We start from the raw sequence: 12,346 nt of genomic DNA on the forward strand, positions 1-12,346 counted from the left end.
TTGCATATTGAGCAGACGCAGGGAGCATTCTCCACTCTCTGCCTCACGCTTTACTTTATACATTGTTTGTTTGTCTTGGTTTAACTTTTACACGCCTTTGAATCTGGGTATTTTATTGTCTCCCAATACAGAGCGTGTGGGAGAGGAAGAGATGGATGTGTTTGTGGTGTCACTATTCACAGGAAACAGTTGTGCAAACTGCTGAAGCCAAAGGGGCATGTCCAAAAGGCATGTGTGTGTGTGTGTGTGTGTAAGTGTAAGTGTAATTAGTACTAGGAAGGTTCCGGGAGGGGGAAGAGGGCTGCTATAGAAATTCAGGGAGCTCTGAAGGTCAGCTTTAACTGGAAATGTGTTACTTTTCCTTTACTGCAGTAATAAACTTTGAGCAAATTGTTTCCTCTTTCTCTTTCTAGATTCTCTGTGTGCCTGTGTTTGAGCATTGCGAAGACTGAGAGAACAAATCAGCTGAGGGTTACCAGCTGTTGTTTCCAATAGCTGTCTGGCTAATGGTAAATACATCATTCTCTGGGGATAGGCTACTTCTAATTTGAACACGTTACAGTTTATACAGTTGTGCGACCTGTCAGAATGGGCCCGAGTCAGTATGTCAGAAGTTACCATTGCTACCCTTCACCTTGCTGCTCTGATATCCAACACCATCCTGAGGCCATGGAAAGGTAACAGTGGGTCTCAGTACACAGGTCCTGATATTCCAGGACCGTGATGTACAGACCCCAGACTGCCTTGGGTTGTTTTCTGAAATATTTTAAATTGGCGGGGGGTCCCAACTCTGTGCTCTGAAATCCATTTGGATGATAAATACTATTATTATAGCACCTTTCATCCTCGATCCTCAACAGCCTTTACAGATATTAACTGAGCTGCACCCCGCCCCTGTGTGCTAGAGCTGTGTGATTATCCCCCCTTTACAAAGGGGGAAACTGAGGCACAGAGAGACAATGTCCAGTGAGTCCTTTGTGAGGCAAAGCACCGAGGAGTTATGAGCCCCAAGGTTAAGCTGCTTTCTTCTGCATGGGAAATATTGTGATTATTCCATATTAATTATTTACAGCAATTTATTTGGATTTTAGTTTTTTTTCCTGATACTCAGGGATGGGAATCGAAGCAGCAGAATCAGTGACCTGCTCTTACAAGCCCTCGACGACCTTTCTCAGGAAGACTTGAAAATATTTAAAGACAAACTATCACACTCTGACTTTGAAGGGAAACGTAATATCCCCCGGGGTCTGCTGGAGAATGCCGACAGGATAGATATTAAGAACCTTCTGATGAAATTCTGTGGTGGAGACACTGCAGTACATGTAACCATAGACATTTTCACTCAGATCAATCTCACAGATTCTGCTGCTAAACTCAGAGAAGGAAGAGAAAAAGGTAGGAAACCTAAAGTTACTGTAAAACCCGAGAGTCTCCCCCAGGGCAGCAGGAGCAGGAGCAGAAGGAGAAAGAGGGTGGTGGCAGGAATGACAAATTCTGAATCCCGGCAGGAAGCCTGGAGGACTCAGAGCAGCAATGCCCCCAGTGGGCCAGATTCTCTCACCTGCTCCACTCCCTTTTCACCACTCAGCTGGCTCAAGGGGAGCAGAGACAACCTGTAACTCTCCATCTGAGGAAATCCCCAGTGTGGGGGTGTCCCCAGTGGGTGTAGAGCCAACAGAACAGTGCAGAGTGCCATGGACAGAGAGAGGTGGGGAGGAGTGGTGACTGGAGTGCATCCCCAGCTGCAGCACCATTCTTTGGGGACCAGCGGCAGCTGGGCACACGTTAGAACAGCCCCCAGGCTGCTCTAGCCTGTGCTAGGGCTGGGACAGAGAATCAAGGATCTGTAACTAAAAGCTGATCACAGCAGAGAGGCTGGCCCAGTATGTTATCCCCCAAATAGCCGACTGGCCCCATGAGACCTTTCTGGGGTTCCAGGCAGGAACTTTAATTAAAAATAGCCTTGGAGATAAAGAAACAAGTTCAGTGTAATACAAACAGCCAAGGAGCCAGCAAATCTGGAGATCTGCAGTTCCTAAGGCCCCAGGCTGCTTTTCAGTGTCTCAAAGTGTAATAGCCAGTGCCTATGGGCAGCCACGCAGGTGAGGCAGTGTTAGAATCCATGTGCTCTGTGATGGAACTAAACTCAAATCCTGTTACAGTCATTCCTGTTCCTCTCCCTTGTTCCCCACGGTGACAGAGCAGCTCAGCTGGGTTGGTTCTGCCCAGGGTCCCTGGGATGGAACGCTCCAGGGCTGGCAGCGGGGCTCTCCCTAGAGGCCTTTGGAATTCACTCCCCTGGACAGTCCCCCAGGGGGAGAGTTTAGCAGCCTCCAGAGCGCAAGGCAGGGGACGATTCATTTGTTTTAAGCTGTGAGCTCTTTCAAGCAGATAATCTTTCTTTTATACACATGTACAGGGACTAGTATGGGGCCCTGATCACTGACTGGGGCTCTATCTCCTATCAGCACACAAACAATGAATAATGTAGGTCTTTATTTTTGAGATGTGGGCAGAGGGTACTTTATTCCCCTGAGTTGTTAACAGATGCTTGGCAAAAGTAACGAAATCGTTATACAGACTATTCTTGTGGTCTATACAGCTATATTTTTTGTAAAGCAGCATCTAATTGAGCTGGGCAATGAGCATAATATAAACATTTAATATAGTCACAAGTTTGAGATTGGGGAAAGGCCCCTTAATCCACCCCAGTGCCTCCATCTTCATTATAATTGTCCCAAATAAAAATTTCCCTCTGCCAACCCTCAGTGTCTGTCTTAGATCCCTAGAGTTGGAAAGGATCTCCTGAGCCATCTCGCCCATCCCCTGCACTAGGGCAGAATTGTCCTCTAGATGGACCTTTTAATTGTTTAATCTAATCTGCTTTGGAAATGACTGTTTCTAAGGGGATTCCCTCTTGGTAGCATATAAGCCTGTTTCTTAGCCTGAGATAGAATTCTGGATTTGACTTTTGATACTCTTACATCCTTACTAATATGTGTGAAGGACAAAGAAACCATGAGCTGCATTTCCCACAACCAGCTGGATTTGTTAGGATAATGGGAAGAGATAAGGGACAGAGCTAAAGTGTTACAGGCTATGGTGGGAGTGTAATATATGAGCATACACTGGAAGGCTGCCTGGCTTCTCTCTCAAGCGAAGGTCAAGCAACTGGTTAGGAGGGTCCAGGGGAGATGGGCGGGTGGGGGCAGGCATAAGAAACACTAAAAGCCAAAGGAAAGCATGGCCTTGGCCAGAACAAAACCTCACTCCTTACCCCTCCCATGGGATACAGAAGGGGTGGGATGAAGCCCCCAGACTCACGACCCCCTAAAACACCATGAGGTGTAAGGGGTGGGACTAGGGGCATGTTCAGCAGTATATTTAGGCCTGCTAAGAAGGAGGAGGGGGAGGTGGGAATGGGAGCTGGGGAAGGGGAACATGGGGTAAAGGCTCTGCAGTGTCAGAGCTGGGGAAGGGGACATGGGGTAAAAGCTCTGGGGCGTCAGAGCCGGGGAGGGGGGATGCGGTGTAAATGCTCTGCGGCATCAGAGCCAGGAAGGGGGACGCAGGGTAAATGCTCTGCGGCATCAGAGCTGAGAAGGGGACACGGGGTAAGTGCTCTGCGGTGTCACAGCTGGGAAGGGGGACGCGGGCTAAAGGCTCTGCGGCGTCAGAGCTGGGAACAGAACACTGGGGAACAGACTCTCGGTGTATAGAGATAAGCCCGACTGGTGTGAAGGGCTTCAGAATATGCTTGCTTGGAAACTAACCCCAATAAACATGGCATTGTCTGCGCTTAGGACTTCTGGTCTTTTGCTTCTTTCCGTCTGTGTGACAAGAACCAGGGGAGAGGGCGAAGGGGAAGCCCTCTATTGCCTCTCCTGAATTGACTCTTTGTTCTGTGTTTCCCTGAGGATGTAGCCTGCTCCTTGTGTGAAGTGCTAAATGTGGATGAATCATGAGTAGAATCAGGCAGAGAGGTCACACAGACAGAACTCCCGTTACAGTATTTCACAAACAGCACTTCATTAAATGTCTGCCGGTAGCAGTGATGTCATCAGGGATTACCGTTTAGTGCAAGATGCAAATGCATCATTCCATCACTAGATGGCTCTATACAGAATATAAATGCACTTGTACGAAAATTATTTCAATGTTATGTATATGTATCTTCTCTTTCAGATTTGCATCCAAAAGAAAAACCATCAGAGTTGCCTGCAAAAGGTATGTGGTGCCTATGTGGGAAGTTACCCCAGAACCGTGGTTGGCTACCTATTCAATTGCATGCTTTCCTGGAGCTATCCCCAGGACATCCAAAGTTATACGCTAACAAAATCTCAATGCCTTTCCAGATGATACCATTAGTACAGGGCTTCCCATCTATTCCCCAGACTAGGCACTATCATGACTACAGCTCCCAAAGGCAACACTGTAAAGATTTTATGGTGACTAAGGTAATAGCACTGGAGGTGAAGAGCATTCCCTAGGGTTTAATCGGTAGCAGCTGGCATCAATCCTCAAAGTATCCTTGTGTTGCTGCTGCTCTTGTCGCTGCCTTGTTTTCTTTAACACAGAACAAGACAAACTCTCAGGAAGGGGAGAGTAAAGAGCTGCAAAGAGAGAAAATGCAGCCTCTGTCTCTGGTGCTGACTGGCAGCCTCCCTCTTGGAGAATCACAGGCCCAGCACATGGTCGGATCAGCCGTGCTGGGTACATCAACACTGCAAGAAATGACCCGTGGTGGGTCTGGGTCAGCTGACTTGGGCTCATGGGGCTCGAGCTGCAGGGCTATAAAACTGCAGCAGAGATGTTTGGGCTCAGGCTGGAGCCTGGCCTCTAAGACTCTCCCCCTCTCGTGGGGTCTCTGGGTTTGGGCTGAAACCTGGGCTCTGACATCTACACTGCAGCTTTATAGCCCTGAAACCCGAGCCCTGCAAGCCTGAGTCAGCTGTAGACATCCCATGGGACCTGCCAAACTTTTACCAGAGTCAGGCTTTTTAAGGCGCTTCCTTTAAGTCCCTCTGGGGTCTCAGGCTCACAGCAGCATTGTGAAAGGTGGAGGAAGGGATAGATAGAAACATGATGGAAGGAAAAGGACATCAGAAACCTCCCAGGTGCTCTCCAGCATTTAGCTAAAACCAGTGGAGATGGTGGCATCATTTGGTTCCCTCTCTCTGGCTTGGTCTGGTTGGGACATCTTTCAGGATCTGGATGCTGAAGGTCCAGCAGTGTCATGGTGGATCCCAGGAGATGGCAAGAACTGCAGCCATGATGGCAAAGCTCACCCCCCTTCCAATCCACATGTCCCATTTAGTGACCTCCAGACAAACCATGTCCAAAACAGGTGGCAACCTCATTCCAACCAAATTAGCTATAACTTTAGCCATTTCAATTACAAACATTTCCTCCGACTTCTAGAATCTCTCAGCTCATTTTCATGGCAACTCATGGGGTCAGGAGAAGCCTTGCAGACCTCTTAGCACAGCTCTTCTAGCTTAAACAATGTAGTTTGTACCCGTCATTCTAGTTAACTCTTATTGACTTTTACAAACAATTGTATGTCATGGGCTGGGCTGGACTCTTGTTATCATGGACAACTTACAATACAGACTTGTGCATAAAGACCCTCTGGGTCAGTGCTGATCCAATGCACCAGCCTGGTGCTGGGGGACACTCTGCTGCTAGGGGCACATCTCATAAGTGAGGAAGGTAACTGGAGATACCAAGTTGTGGTTATTAAGGATCCTATCACACACCCTTTTTCAAATGTGTGTGTCCTGGCCAAACTTATTTGGGTGGGAAGAATGTAACTTCACAAAACAGTTTCAGTTGCATATGAGAGCCTCCTCCTCTTTGTGCCTTAACTTGTACGTACCATTGCTGTGCACTGTGAAACAACTGCCAGGTTTCACCCAAGAGGTGGCTGCATTTCAGTGAGGGATGAAGTGATGCCTACAGTCTTTGCTCACAGGAATAATTTCAATAAGGCGACTTACAAGAGTAAGGGCTGCAGGAGCAGGCCTATAGTTAAGTGAGATCAGAATTTTCTATGAGGAAAGATGCAATTCAACTTGAGGTACCATTAAGATTAAAACAGATTTTTTTTGTAGCTGATTAACGATAAATCTGTTTTTCCCCTAAACTTCTAGTTCAGTGTTTCTAATGTCTCATGTTAGAATCAAGGAATATCAGGACTGGAAGGGACCTCAGGAGGTCATCTAGTCCAACCCCCTGCTCAAAGCAGGACCAATTCCCGCCCCAGATCCCTAAATGGCCTCCTCAAGGATTGAACTCATAACCCTGGGTTTAGCAGGCCAATGCTCAAACCACTGAGCTATCCCTCCCCCCTGCTGTTGCTGATTCAGATTACAGGAAGAAGTATAAAGAAGATATTCAAAAGAAATACAGAGTAATAAAAGACGAACAGTCGTTTTGGAGAGAATGTGATACTGAACACAAGATACACAAAGCTCACTATTGTAGACAAACCTCATCATGCAAAAGAGAGAGAACATGCAATAATGGCCATGGGGCGGAGACATGCAGAAATCATGACCAAACAAGCTCGTTTGTGATCACCACGGACACCCTATTTAAACCCGATGAGGATGGACCAACGCCACATGTTGTTGTGCTGCTGGGAGCTGCGGGGATTGGAAAATCAATGACAGCAAGAAAGATCATGTGTGACTGGGCAGCTGGAGAAATCTATAATGAAAAATTTGATTATGTTTTCTACGTAAATTGTAGGGAAATGAACTGTCTTACTAAGCAGGGAAGTGTAGCTGACCTGATTTGTAAAAATTGCCCTAATTCTAATACACCAGTTAGTGAGATTTTGGTGAAACCAGAAAAACTCCTGTTCATCACTGATGGGTTTGATGAACTGAGATTTTCCCTTGATCAGTCAGAAGATAACCTGTGCTCTGATCCCTGGGAGATGAAACCAGTGGAAATCATATTGAGCAGTTTATTTAGGAAAACAATTCTTCCCACATCCCACTTTCTGATCACTATGAGACCAACTGCTTTGGAGAAACTCGGGCAGTGTTTAGAGTGTTCACGTTATGCAGAGATCCTGGGGTTTTCTGAAGCTGAGAGGGAGGAATATTTCCACAAGTTCTTTGGAAATGAGAGGCAAGGAAGACAAGCTCTATGATTTGTGAAAGAAAATGACATTCTCTTCACCATGTGCTTTGTCCCCATAGTATGTTGGATCATCTACACTGTTGTCAAACAACAGCTTGAAAAAGGTGAGGATCTTGCACAAACTTCAAAAACAGTCACTGGAGAGTACATGCTCTACCTTTCCAGTTTAGTCAAGCCCCTCAGCAGCAATATGAAGCAACACCTACAAGCTAACCTGAGGGGACTTTACTCCTTGGCTGTTGATGGAATCTGGAAGCGAAAGATACTGTTTGAGGAAGAAGAAATCAAGATGTTGGGCTTAGATCAGGCAGACTCTCTCCCCCTCTTTTTGAATGAGAACATTTTTTAAAAAGACATTGACTGTGAATGTCTTTACAGCTTCATTCACTTGAGTTTCCAAGAGTTTTTTGCAGCTATGTTCTATGTGCTAGAGGAAGATGAGGGAACAACAAAAGATTCAGGGACTCCTAAAAAAGATGTAAAAAAGATATTAGAAAACTATGGAAACTCTAGAAATTATTTAATGTTAACAGTGCAATTCCTGTTTGGGCTCTTAAATGAAGAAAGAATGAAAGACCTAGAGAAAATATTCAGCAGTAAAATTTCACATAAAATTAAGCCAGATTTACTGAAGTGGGTTCCAACAAAAAAACAAACCAATTCACCTTTTCCTTCTGTGTATGATGAGCTGATGTCTGAACTTGAGGAGTTTCACTGCTTGTATGAGATCCAAGAAGAAAATTTTGTGACAAGTGCATTGGAACATCTCACAGAACTACACATAAGTCGAAATGAACTTACCCAAATGGATCAAATGGTTCTTTCATTCTGTGTAAAGCATTGTCATAGACTGGAGTCATTTCTTATATCTGAATGTTCATTTAGATTTGAAGACCATGCAGAAGCAGAGCTCCCAAGATCAACAAAGTGGCTATATCAGTAAGTATTACCTGACCTAAAAAAATCAGTTTTTTAACAGCTGAAATATGTTATTCTGCATAGATGAAAGACTTTTTCCCTGTGCATTGAGCTTGAGGTGTTCCACTGTTTGTACAAGACCCAAGAAGAACACTTGGTGAAAACTGTACTGCCTTGTTTCACTACAATAGAGTTATGTGGAAAGCTATTTATCCAAATGGATATTGTGGTTCTTTCATTCAGTTTTTTTTTTGTTTTTTGTTGTTGTTGTTTTTAAAGAAAAAAGTAACCAGGACAGCCATTTTAGACTTGATTCTGACTAACAGGGAGGAATCAGTTCTGAATCTGAAGGTTAAAGGCAGGTTGAGTGAAAGGGATCATGGAATGATTGATTTCATGATTCTAAGGAAAGGAAGGAGTGAGAGCAGCAGAATAAAGACATTGGACTTCAGAAAAGCCGACTTTAACACACGTAAAGAACTGGTTTGTAAGCTCCTCTGGGAAGAAAATCTAGGGGATAAAGGAGTTCAGGAGAGCTGGCAAAGAGAGAACATTAAAGGCACAATGGCAAACTATCCTGACACCAAGGAAAAATAGGAAGAATACTAAGAGGTCACTATGGCTCCATCAGGAGCTCTTTAATGACCTGAAAATCAAAAAGGAGTCCTACAAAAACAGAAAAGATGAACAAATGACTCAGAAGTAGTACAAAAGAATAGCACAGCCATTTAGGGACAAAATCAGAAAGGCTAAGGCACAAAAAGAGTTATACCTAGCAAAGAACATAAAAGGCAATAAAAGGAGGTTCTATAAATACAAAAGTAGCAAGAGAAAGACGAAAGAAGGTGTAGGTCCTCTACTTAGCAGGGAAGGGGAGCTAATAAGGGATGACATCGAGAAGACTGAGGTGTTTAATGCCTATTTTGCTTCAGCCTTTGCTAAAAGGGTTAATTGTGACCAGATACTCAACACAATTAATATTTACATCCAGAGGGAAGGAACAAACAAAACAGTGATAGAACAGGTTCCAGAATTTTCCAGCAAGTTAGATGTATTCAAGTTGGCAGGGCCCAGTGAAATTCATCCTAGGGTACTTAAGGAACTAGCTGAAGGAATTTTGGAACCATCAGTGATTATCTCTGAGAATTCATGGAGGACAGGTAAGGTCCGACAGGACCAGAGAAGGGCAGACATAGCACGTATCTTTAAAAACGGAAACAAAGAAGATCTGGGCAATTATAGACCAGGCAGCCTAACTTCGATACCTGGAAAGATCCTGGAACAAATGATTAAAGAATAAATTTGTAAGTAGTTAGTGGACAATAGGGTTACAAGGAACAGCCAGCATGGATTTATCAAGAACAAATCATGCCAAACCAATCTAATTTCCTTCTTTGACAGGGTGACTGGCTCAATGAATGGGGAGCTGTAGACATGATATATCTTGATTTTTTAGTAAGGCTTTCAACACTGTCCCACAAGAAATTATCATAAAATAGAGAACTATGGTCTAGATTAAACTACTGTAAGGTGGGTGTATAACTGGTTGAAAGACTTTACTCAAAGAGCTATTATCAGTGGTTCACTGTCAAATTGGAAGGGCATATCTAGTGGGGTCCTGCGTAGGTCTGTCCTGGGTCCAGTACTTGTCAATATTTTCATTAATGACTTGGATAATGAAGTGGAGAGTACGCATATACATTTTGCAGATGACACCAAACTGGGAGGGGTTGCAAGCACTTTGGAGAACAGGATTAGAATTAAAAATGGCCTTGATAAATTGGAGAATTGGTCTGAAATGAACATGATGAAATTCAGTAAAGACAAGTGCAAAGTACTACACTTAAAGTTAAAAAAAGTTAAGTAAGAAAAACTGGATTCACTTGGGCTTGAGAAAAGATGAGGGGGGAGACCTGATAACAGTCTTCAAATATATTAAGGGCTGTTATAAAGAGGATGGTGATCAATTGTTCTCCAAGTCCTCTGAAAGTAGGACAAGAAGTAATGGGCTTAATCTGCTGCAAGGGAAATTTAGGTTAGATATTAGAAAAAACCTTTCTAACTATAGTTAGTAGTAAAGCTCTGGAATAGGCTTTCAAGGGAGGTTGCGTAATCCCCATCCTTGGTGGTTTTTAAGAACAGCTTAGATGGTCAGGGATATTGTAGGTATAGTTGGTCCAGACCTCTTCGGGTCTCTTCCAGCCCTACATTTCTGTGATTCTATGTGTATGAGATATGGACAAGCGTGCAGCTGAGACCAAAGAGGTGGGGTAGAGGAGTGTGCTTGTGTCAACCGTACAAGAAAAGTAGAGCGCTGCTCACTGAAACTTTCAGTGACTTTGCAAAGTCCTTCATCATGGACCAAGGAAACTTATAGCTCTTGCTTCCTGCCATTTTAAAGACATTTCTTAAAAAGAAAGTTTTCACTCTCCTGTTAAAATGAAAACTCTGCAGGTACCTGAAGCAGGGTGTCTGGACCACCCCATAATAATGCAGCATTTTAAAATGACAAAGAGGAAGTGTTCTCACTAGAAAACTCTAAAAATAGTGCTATATATGAGCTAAAAAGTATTTCAGATACATCTGGGTAATTTGTTTTTGATCAATAGTAAATTCTCAAAAAAAGTTTACAGGCACCAATACTAGTTGCAAATTTGATAGATATTTGCTGAATAGTTTTGGACAAAATATTTTTTTGCAGGGAGGTTACTGAGGCCCTTTGGGAAGTGGTGCCCTCCTTCTAACTTTTAGCCTTGTGATTAGGGCATGGGCCTGAGATGTGGAAGACCTGGGTTCAATTCCCCCTTCTACATAATATGGAGCAGGGATTTGAAGTTGGCTCACCCACATTGGAAGAGTGTCCTACCCACTGGGCTATTCTGATGTGGGTCTTTCTGAGTCTCTCCTCTTCAAGCTGTCCTATCATGTAATCTAATTAAACAACAATTGGAGCAGGAACTTGAACTTTGATCTTCCACGTGAGTTTCCTAACCACTTGGCCATAGCGTCATTCTTACTTTCTTTCCCTGGCCCAATGAGTTTGGCGGCTCCCACATCTCAAACTCATCACCATGTGTTGCACTGATTGGCAAATGATCACATTCAGTATAATGAGCAGCAGTAATAAGCAGGGTCAGGCGTGCCATTGTCCAGGCAGGATTCGTAGCAGAGGTGAGTGTTAAGGAGGGATTAGAAGCAGGTTAATGCAGTGGATTTATGGTTTTTGAAGTGTTTCTCCCAGGTATAAGAGGCAGCAGGGGAGAAAACATGAACATATTACGGACTAATGAGTAAGGTAGGCTGGCACTGTTGGCAGAGTAGAGGCAGAGGTTGATGGCATGATAGTGTACTGGAGCTGATAGGCAGAGTGAGGCTAAGCCATGAAGGGCCAAATGGCAAAGACAGGTGGCTTGTGTTTGATTCAGTGGAGAAGGGGAGCCAGGTTACCAGGAACACCTCAGCCCAAAACGCTGCTCCCTGTTGAACAGAGTCCAGTTCAAGATTGTTGAACTGACTCTTTTCAAAGCACTGCATGGGGTTGACCCCAGCTAAGAGAGAGATCGCCTGTCCTTCCACATCAATGGCCTCACATGCAAAAGAAAGCTGTCAGCAAAGAGGGGAAGACGAATAGCTACAGGGGACCAAAGCGTCACGGAAGCGGGCTCAGCACTGTGGAACTCACTGCCAGATGGCATAAGAATGATCTGCCCCTCCCACAGACACCCACTGCCTTCAGAACTAAATACAAACCCCACTTCATTGACTGAGGCTATGTCTACACTACTGCGGTAAGTCGACCTACGCTACGCAACTCCAGCTACGTGAATAACATAGCTGGAGTCGACGTACCGCGGGGTCTACACTGTGGGGGCTCGACGGGAGAAACTCTCCTGTCGACTTACCTTACTCTTCTCATTGGGCGTAGAGTACAGGGGTCAACTGGAGAGCGATCTGCAGTCGATCTGGCGGTTCTTTACTAGACCCGCTAAATCGACCGCCGGTGGATCGATCTCAGAGTGTCGATCCCCATGGTACTGTAGACCTGTCCTGAGCTTTCTCACATTACCCTCAATGACACCAGCAGCTTCACACTGTGTGTATATTTGAAAAAACTCTCATAGTATCTGTGAAGAGACAAGAGAACAGCAGACAGGGAACACATATACTGTGACAAAAAACCATTACCCAGCTCCCATTCCCCTGACAGAACCGGGGTGCCATTCATAGGCCATGCCCTTCCAAACATAATTTCAAAGGGACTAAGCCCTAATCTACC

General features: G+C 44.6%; 1 pseudogene; it reads left to right on the forward strand.

Annotated features, from left to right (window-relative positions):
• Nucleotides 1-669: 669 nt before the first annotated feature.
• Nucleotides 670-12,346, forward strand: part of LOC102940715 — a 32,318-nt pseudogene continuing 20,641 nt past the window's right edge.

The sequence above is a fragment of the Chelonia mydas genome, chromosome 6 (assembly GCF_015237465.2).
Source record: "Chelonia mydas isolate rCheMyd1 chromosome 6, rCheMyd1.pri.v2, whole genome shotgun sequence".
NCBI classification, from domain to species: domain Eukaryota; kingdom Metazoa; phylum Chordata; order Testudines; family Cheloniidae; genus Chelonia; species Chelonia mydas.